This window comes from Haliotis rufescens, unplaced genomic scaffold (genome assembly GCF_023055435.1).
Source record: "Haliotis rufescens isolate VD_foot unplaced genomic scaffold, xgHalRufe1.0.p SCAF_1, whole genome shotgun sequence".
In the NCBI taxonomy this organism is placed as follows: Eukaryota; Metazoa; Mollusca; class Gastropoda; order Lepetellida; family Haliotidae; genus Haliotis; species Haliotis rufescens.
Genome location: NW_025963779.1, coordinates 77,194,905 through 77,205,109, shown reverse-complemented (window position 1 = coordinate 77,205,109; position 10,205 = coordinate 77,194,905). Strand labels below are relative to the sequence as shown.

Sequence of the window (10,205 nt, the reverse complement as noted above, 5' to 3'; positions counted from 1 at the left end):
TTTTGCTGTGACATGGGTACAATGTGTGAAGCCCATTTCTGGTGTCCCCCGCTGTGATCAATTTTGGAATATTGTTAAAAGCGGCGTAAAACCATACTCACTCACTCACTCTACTGTCTGTCATCCCGTTCCAGTGTGAAGGGTCAATTGTATGATCTATAATGGTAGTCTCATCTCTCCGACAAGAACTAGGCATATCGTTTCTGATTGCTTGCTGAATGGTTTGGATTTCATATGGTTTGTTTTCTTTGTTTTTTAACGCCGTCCTTAGCGATTCCAGCACATGACGGCGGCCTGTAAATAATCTAGTCTGAGCCTCACGATCCACTGATCCATTGTGAATAAGTAAAAGCGACAATACCATTTTCATAATCAGAAAGATAATAATAATCATAATCATTGTACGGTTCCGAGTATATCATAACGCACGTCACACGCCGTCGGGGTCGGGGTACGATGACGTGATATCAACCATGTCGCGCGGGGGGGGGGGGGGGGAGGCTCATTCCCCGTTCCGTTTAGTCGCCTATGGCAACCAGCGTAGGTTGATGGGGACGTCTATTCTTATCCGGCCTCCCCTACGGGCTGAAATCTGAATCACTTTATCAAATAAAGCATGGCTTGATGCATCGCCCTGTCATGTTACGATAATGTTATAAAACGACAGCGTGTGGAATGTAACCTCCCTGATAAATGGCCGTCCTCGATCCCATAAACATAGGAAAGAAAAGTGTAAATTTGATTAATGGGGATACGGACAGGGGCAGTTTATTGGGCAGCTCTCATGACCCAGGGTAGTATTTGTTTCAAGCTGCAATGCGACACGAAGCCAGCTAGTGTCTTTGATATGACCGGAAAACATGCATTTTCCCACCTCTGGGATATATCAAGTTGGATGTTGTGGAGACTGATATTCTATTTGAAAACATATATTCGTGTAACAAATGTTATATTTGGGATAACACTTTCTTTATAAAGTACAGATTCTCGTATTTTTTTGGGTTGCGTCCGGTCCGGGATTCGAACCTTCACTGCCAGAGTGCACCCCGGGCGGGACTCAACCCCAAAAACGTACGAGAATCTGTATCTTTACAGAGAAAGTGTTATCCCAAATATAACGTTTGTTACATTTGACCATTTTCTGAATGACATTGTGTATTTACTGCTTTCGGCCATGGGAGCCGTGCCAATTTACACTTCTTTTATAGGCATTTAGAACTAGTACAACAGATGATACAGAACATCTCCATCTCAGAAATATTCCCGTCAACAGTCTGCACCCTTTGTGATCAGCCTACTTTAGAACAGCGAGCTACAAAATCCAGAGACTCTTAAAGAAACAGGCCAACATTGATGTAGGTTTTACGAGAAGTCACGCCATTCACAATTAAAGGCACAGGAAAACCAGCATCCAGCCACAAGCTAGAACCATTCTGAGCAGTGTGCCACATTCCGTGTAATTGTGGACATGCTTATATTGGAGAAACATCTAGGACCCTCAAAACCCGAGTTAAAGAACATCAAAGCACGGTCAAAAGATTCAGTCAAAGTGACAGGAACTTTAGTCGATTAAGACTAGTTGTAATTCAGACGTAGTTTTGTAGTCTAGGTGACTGATTTTGGTAGAAGCTCTCGGTGTTTATTTTCCCTTTGTTTACTGAGCCGAGTTTATTCACTCATTAGAGTATAGAGTTAATTGACTCAGATGATAATTGGTCGCAGATGACTCAATTGGCACACGACGCACCGGGTCCATATCTTGTCAAAGTGTTGCTTTAGCTACCTTCTTTTTTATAGCTGTTATACAGATGTTTAGCTAAAACTTGATTATATATTTGCGCTGATAGAATTAATTTGTGATCTTTGTGAGCGCAGAGTAGATTTATTTGCAATGGTCAACCATTAATCCAATTTGTAGTTATTTAATAAACCTGTGAACCTATCACCACGATTACTTTATCACTTTATTCATATTTTGACACCCCTGATCATAAGAGCACAGTCCCGTGACATCTAAGATTTGTTTGTTTTGTTTGTCTGTTGTTTAACGCCGCACTCAGCAATATTCTAGTTATATGGGGGCGGTCTGTAAATAATCAAGTCTTGACCAGACAATGCAGTGATTGATATCATGAGCATCGATCCACGCAATTGGGATACGGTGACACACATCAGCCAAGTCAGCGAGACTGACCACCCGATCCCGTAGGTTGATGAAGACCAATTCTACCCCGGATCTTCACAGGTATATACATGTCAGTATCTCACGCTACTCGTAGTATCATAATTAATATTGTTTTGATACACGAGCTAGCACTATAAATCGGCATCAGTCCGGACTAGTACAAGCAGCCACACAAACACACACACGTACATGCACGTCGCTATATAAGTGCAATAATCTTGGACGCGACGTTAAACCCCATTTCACCTCAACTCCTAATGAGGGTTGCGCCGCAGAACATATCCTAACGCTGCTTAAATGGATGTTCATTATCTGTGCACAGAATCAGTGAATCACGGTTTAAGCTAACAGACACAGGTTTGTCTGACCAAATTTCGGCAGCCGTGATATTGCTGGAATAAGACTGCGGCGTAAAAACACAGTCAGCCGCCAACTACCTGAATAAAAGCTTATAACAGTTCATTGTACGATTCCGACTGCATCATGAACGTTTTGTTTATGAATCACTGTCAAATAGTGTTGATACCAGGTGTTCGCCTAAAACGTGCGTATCTTGCTCCACCGGTGGCATCCGTCACAAACACATGCAAAGGCAAGTCAAGTGTTAACCTTAACAAACATGGATATATATGGAACATGTCATTTTCGTCACTGGTGCATCAAATTTGGAAATGTTGCCCACATAAGTTTCCTTGGGTATCAAATGCTGTAACCCTGACAGCATTTTGATTTTTTTTGTAGAAAGAGCATGCTCAGTTATACGTCAAATATTGTGAAATTTAGACATCAGAGATCTTGTACTCAAACAACTTTCCCTTCAACACCCGATATGTGTCACGGGCAATCATTGTCAATATGATCCAGACCAGAATACATCTTCATTTATCAACGACATCTGTATCAAGGGAGGTATAACACAGAGCCGTGACTCTCTCCACCCGTAATGAGATCGGCTTATGATAATGGCAAACACTGTTTGCTACTGGAGACAGGTTACATATAAAATTATTCCAATGTGGTGTTACACACATTCGTCAGGAGAAATATCCTCTAGAACACACAGATTGCTCAACATGTTATTCTTCTGGCTTTTCTTATTTGGGGTCTTAGAGTCTCAGGAATACAGCCCAATGGGGATTAAGATGTGTGAAGAGAAGTGTCAGATGACGGTCGGGTGCCAAGGAGTATTGTATGACCCGGTACATCTTTCGTGTGAACTTCAGTTTCAGCAAGACCACCACACCAACTTGACCAATTCTGACATTGTCAAAGTTCCCTTAACGCCGAATGGAGAGGTGAGAAAATGTGTTTGCCTTTTGCTCTGACAACCTATATCCTTTCCCTAGTTCCATCTTAGGGAGGGCGCTGGGCCAGTCTAGTGGTTAAAAGCGTCGTCTCGTCACGCCGAAGACCTGGGTTCGATTCCCCAGATGGGTACAATCCGTGAAGACCATTTTCCGGTGTCCCCCACCGTGATATTGCTGGAATATTGCTAAAAGCGGCGTTAAACCATACTCACTCACTCACTCCATCTCAGGGCCGTGTAAGCCTTCGTTTCATCTGACAATTCAGCTTTCCAACTCAACAACTACTGAATACTGCGTTTGTATTCATTGTGTGAACATTTAACGTAGTATACAAAGTCATTCGCACTTAGGTCTCGCACAATATTTACGTAATGACAGCGTGACCTTATTTCTCAAGAACCCTTAATTTTGGAACTTAAAATAGTCTTTCATCTGCTTTTTTAGATGCAAATATGTACCTATTTTTAGTGTTCTATCACAATGTACAGAACGCGGAAGGACTTTGAGCTCCGGCCCTGAACACACCGCTATTGAAACATGTAACGAGTCTATCACCTGGACCCACTTGCACAAAGCGATCTTAGCGCTAAGACTATCGTAAGTCTATGTTAAAGAATGGGAGTTACGATCATCTTAGCGCTAAGATCGCTTTGTGCAAGTGGGCCCAGGAGTTCACGAGCTAGAGCACACAAACATGAGTGACAATATGTATGGAGTGACAAGTGACATCTCATGACACACTAAGCTTCATAATGTGCCACAGTGTGGTCACTGGCCAATCGGATAACAAGGTGTTATGACGAATAATTACAGACATTTAACCTTGCTTGCTCATCATATCATATTTTTAGATGAAATCGTGCTGGTCCAGCTGTGGGGAAGGAAATAAATGCATAATGGGCAACCATCGTCGCATCGTCTGTACACAGACAGGTATGAGACAATTTAGTCGCCTCAAGACACATGGACCTTTTGAGCTGAGCCTTTGTCCAGTGTTTTCAGTTTGAGACGATTCTCGAGACAAATGGGTGTCACGGGGCAAAATGTCTGTAACTTTTTAGTTTCCCCACACCCCACTTTTGTTGTGTTTTTGTAAGAATTAATAATATGCAGAGTTCCGACATTGCAGCTTGTTCCTGCGTATACATGTATGAAAATTATCACACTATTCCTTTTCCTGCCCCTTTATAATGATGTAAGAAATGATTGATCCTTCTACTCCGAGGGAGTTGATCTTAACACTATATTGAATGGTAATGCTAGTTTTACAAAAGAACCTACTGATCTAGATATCCTAAAAGCAGTGCATTCATACATACTCCATTCCAAAAGGTTTAAACTAACGTGAGACTATAAATCTCGCACATATATTAATCTTCTACTCATTTCATCATACTGTTGTCCATGACCTCTTGCTATCTTAACGTAGTTAGTACACCATTATGTTATTTTGTTTAATGCCTTCATGAATATAACTTGTACTGGAGATGTATAACATAAGCCTTATGTCTTATTTACCAATCCAGATTCAATCAATAAAAATATGTTTAAATCAAAATAAATAATACCAAGTTACATCGGGGACTCTTTTTAGAAGGTGTTTTTGTTAACATGTACTACTAATTATAACATGATATTAGAAATGACTGCTATTGACACAGTTGTCTGACTGTAGAGAGGGGCGGTCGGGTAGCCTAGTGGTTAAAGCGTTCGCTGGTCACGCCGAGGACACGGGTTCGATTCCCGACATGGGTACAATGTGTGAAGCCCATTTCTGGTGTCCCCCGCCGTAATATTGCTGGAATATTGCTAAAAGCGGCGGAAAACCATACTCACTCACTGACTGTAGAGAGGATTTGTGATCTTAACAGAAACCGGATGTGCTCATGTAGACAGGTTCTCGTTAGGGTTTGTGATTTAAATAATTGCCCAATGACCATACTGCATATTGGTGCTTAGTGATACAGTATATTATGTTGTGAATGTTATGTAGATAGGATGTCTTTAGGATTTTGAATCCTTTCTTTCTGTTGACAATCTGGCTAATGCAGAAGGAAGCAGTGTTGGGGAGTCTTCACATTCTCCGAAAAGTTCAGGATGGGTTTGACTAGGCACCGCTTCCTGGGAGAAGTCCCATTCAATATCTGGGCTGCGTGTAGAGGGGGCAAGGGTCTTGACCTGATGATGAGCCTAATCAGCCTGACTGTGCCAGGATCACCCAAACCCTCTTTGCTGCATTTTTAAAATTTTAATCTGCAAATAATAATAAATAATATTCTTAATCTTCTTGTTTTTTATTCAGCAGTTGTACAGCAGCCATTATTATAATTGAAATGTACATGAGCAGTTTAGTCCTTAATTGCATAGACTTATAAATATACATAGCCAAGTTTCTGATGATATTAAATTGATCACTTGACATCAAGACATGGAATTTATGTAATGATATAATAATATTCGTATTGTAATAGTTTGTCAAAATGGATAGCATATGTGAAAGAGGATTTCGGCAACCTTGAAATACGTTTCATTTGCCATTAGAAAACCGTATTTTTGTACATCAGTTAAAGGACAAATATTTGTAAAACAAACTAAATAGTCAAGATTAGAAGATGGCATGTAGAAAGTTTGATGAACGATAAAAATGCTTCAATGAACACTCAAATCTGTGCTATTCTAACATTGACAATAAGCGACTTTGTACGCACCGGAAGTTATATTTGCCTAAAACAAGGTCAGTTAAGGGTGTTTCTAATAGACCCTATATAATGCCCTGACACACCTGCGACCAAACATAAAAACAATTAATCACCACATGACAAGTTACATTACCTTCCACTCCCATGAGGGTCTTCACAGGGCTTAGATTTAAACATATTTTGTGTTTTTGACAAGCTGTTACCTGATGTCACACTGCATGCTCGAGTCGTATAGGAGGCACACGAGTTCTCTGCAACTTATGAAATATTTGAAAAAGGGTCATGTAAAAAGGACAAGCGTCAAGACCTTAAAACTTTACACATTTCACCATTGCCTTTTCCGAACTGTGCAATTGGTAGATTGTGTTAGGCGTAATTTATTTGTTTTTTGTTATACACCCTTTTGTAGTTGAACGTTGTGATAATCCACACATCATTTACAAGAGGATGTCGTCTTTGCCTAAATCATGTCAAGCATCATTGTTGAACCTGAAATAAGCAGTATGACCAAACTATCAACTGGGCGAAACTGTTCATATTTATGCAATGCATTTGTTCTCCAACTAGACTTGTGCCGTCGGCTTGTCCAATAATCTTACCGTATCAATATGATTTCTCTTTTTAGAGATTCTCCCGAAAGGACGACGCGCACTAAAAACTGCCACAAAAAGTAAGTATAATTCAATGTGTATATACTGTGGATTCCTGAATGACAGTAGCATTATTTCTTAGCTTAGTCTATTCCTTATTGTTTGATGGACAGGAGAAAATATTTCACGAATTGTATCAGCTTCAATATCTTAAATATATAACGTCAATGCAAGAAAATAACCAGTTTTGATTATCCGTCGAAACTGATTCCGTGCGTTAAGGGCAAATAGCTGAATATTGGTGCTTGGTGATACAGTATATTATGTTGTGAATGTTATGTAGATAGGATGTCTTTAGGATTTTGAATCCTTTCTTTCTGTTGACAATCTGGCTAATGCAGAAGGAAGCAGTGTTGGGGAGTCTTCACATTCTCCGAAAAGTTCAGGATGGGTTTGACTAGGCACCGCTTCCTGGGAGAAGTCCCATTCAATATCTGGGCTGCGTGTAGAGGGGGCAAGGGTCTTGACCTGATGATGAGCCTAATCAGCCTGACTGTGCCAGGATCACCCAAACCCTCTTTGCTGCATTTTTTAAATTTTAATCTGCAAATAATAATAAATAATATTCTTAATCTTCTTGTTTTTTATTCAGCAGTTGTACAGCAGCCATTATTATAATTGAAATGTACATGAGCAGTTTAGTCCTTAATTGCATAGACTTATAAATATACATAGCCAAGTTTCTGATGATATTAAATTGATCACTTGACATCAAGACATGGAATTTATGTAATGATATAATAATATTCGTATTGTAATAGTTTGTCAAAATGGATAGCATATGTGAAAGAGGATTTCGGCAACCTTGAAATACGTTTCATTTGCCATTAGAAAACCGTATTTTTGTACATCAGTTAAAGGACAAATATTTGTAAAACAAACTAAATAGTCAAGATTAGAAGATGGCATGTAGAAAGTTTGATGAACGATAAAAATGCTTCAATGAACACTCAAATCTGTGCTATTCTAACATTGACAATAAGCGACTTTGTACGCACCGGAAGTTATATTTGCCTAAAACAAGGTCAGATAAGGGTGTTTCTAATAGACCCTATATAATGCCCTGACACACCTGCGACCAAACATAAAAACAATTAATCACCACATGACAAGTTACATTACCTTCCACTCCCATGAGGGTCTTCACAGGGCTTAGATTTAAACATATTTTGTGTTTTTGACAAGCTGTTACCTGATGTCACACTGCATGCTCGAGTCGTATAGGAGGCACACGAGTTCTCTGCAACTTATGAAATATTTGAAAAAGGGTCATGTAAAAAGGACAAGCGTCAAGACCTTAAAACTTTACACATTTCACCATTGCCTTTTCCGAACTGTGCAATTGGTAGATTGTGTTAGGCGTAATTTATTTGTTTTTTGTTATACACCCTTTTGTAGTTGAACGTTGTGATAATCCACACATCATTTACAAGAGGATGTCGTCTTTGCCTAAATCATGTCAAGCATCATTGTTGAACCTGAAATAAGCAGTATGACCAAACTATCAACTGGGCGAAACTGTTCATATTTATGCAATGCATTTGTTCTCCAACTAGACTTGTGCCGTCGGCTTGTCCAATAATCTTACCGTATCAATATGATTTCTCTTTTTAGAGATTCTCCCGAAAGGACGACGCGCACTAAAAACTGCCACAAAAAGTAAGTATAATTCAATGTGTATATACTGTGGATTCCTGAATGACAGTAGCATTATTTCTTAGTTTAGTCTATTCCTTATTGTTTGATGGACAGGAGAAAATATTTCACGAATTGTATCAGCTTCAATATCTTAAATATATAACGTCAATGCAAGAAAATAACCAGTTTTGATTATCCGTCGAAACTGATTCCGTGCGTTAAGGGCAAATAGCTGAATATTGGTGCTTGGTGATACAGTATATTATGTTGTGAATGTTATGTAGATAGGATGTCTTTAGGATTTTGAATCCTTTCTTTCTGTTGACAATCTGGCTAATGCAGAAGGAAGCAGTGTTGGGGAGTCTTCACATTCTCCGAAAAGTTCAGGATGGGTTTGACTAGGCACCGCTTCCTGGGAGAAGTCCCATTCAATATCTGGGCTGCGTGTAGAGGGGGCAAGGGTCTTGAGCTGATGATGAGCCTAATCAGCCTGACTGTGCCAGGATCACCCAAACCCTCTTAATATTCTTAATCTTCTTGTTTTTTATTCAGCAGTTGTACAGCAGCCATTATTATAATTGAAATGTACATGAGCAGTTTAGTCCTTAATTGCATAGACTTATAAATATACATAGCCAAGTTTCTGATGATATTAAATTGATCACTTGACATCAAGACATGGAATTTATGTAATGATATAATAATATTCGTATTGTAATAGTTTGTCAAAATGGATAGCATATGTGAAAGAGGATTTCGGCAACCTTGAAATACGTTTCATTTGCCATTAGAAAACCGTATTTTTGTACATCAGTTAAAGGACAAATATTTGTAAAACAAGCTAAATAGTCAAGATTAGAAGATGGCATGTAGAAAGTTTGATGAACGATAAAAATGCTTCAATGAACACTCAAATCTGTGCTATTCTAACATTGACAATAAGCGACTTTGTACGCACCGGAAGTTATATTTGCCTAAAACAAGGTCAGATAAGGGTGTTTCTAATAGACCCTATATAATGCCCTGACACACCTGCGACCAAACATAAAAACAATTAATCACCACATGACAAGTTACATTACCCTCCACTCCCATGAGGGTCTTCACAGGGCTTAGATTTAAACATATTTTGTGTTTTTGACAAGCTGTTACCTGATGTCACACTGCATGCTCGAGTCGTATAGGAGGCACACGAGTTCTCTGCAACTTATGAAATATTTGAAAAAGGGTCATGTAAAAAGGACAAGCGTCAAGACCTTAAAACTTTACACATTTCACCATTGCCTTTTCCGAACTGTGCAATTGGTAGATTGTGTTAGGCGTAATTTATTTGTTTTTTGTTATACACCCTTTTGTAGTTGAACGTTGTGATAATCCACACATCATTTACAAGAGGATGTCGTCTTTGCCTAAATCATGTCAAGCATCATTGTTGAACCTGAAATAAGCAGTATGACCAAACTATCAACTGGGCGAAACTGTTCATATTTATGCAATGCATTTGTTCTCCAACTAGACTTGTGCCGTCGGCTTGTCCAATAATCTTACCGTATCAATATGATTTCTCTTTTTAGAGATTCTCCCGAAAGGACGACGCGCACTAAAAACTGCCACAAAAAGTAAGTATAATTCAATGTGTATATACTGTGGATTCCTGAATGACAGTAGCATTATTTCTTAGTTTAGTCTATTCCTTATTGTTTGATGGACAGAAGAAAATATTTCA

At 39.2% G+C, this 10,205-nt stretch overlaps 1 long non-coding RNA gene across 1 annotated transcript; it reads left to right on the top strand.

Moving 5' to 3' along the window:
• The first annotated feature begins 3,410 nt into the window (after positions 1 to 3,410).
• On the top strand, positions 3,411 to 8,590 carry LOC124147832. The gene is made up of 4 exons (XR_006862889.2): positions 3,411 to 3,480; positions 4,344 to 4,425; positions 6,817 to 6,861; positions 8,456 to 8,590. It is a non-coding gene; the product is annotated as an uncharacterized LOC124147832 (long non-coding RNA).
• Positions 8,591 to 10,205: the final 1,615 nt, after the last annotated feature.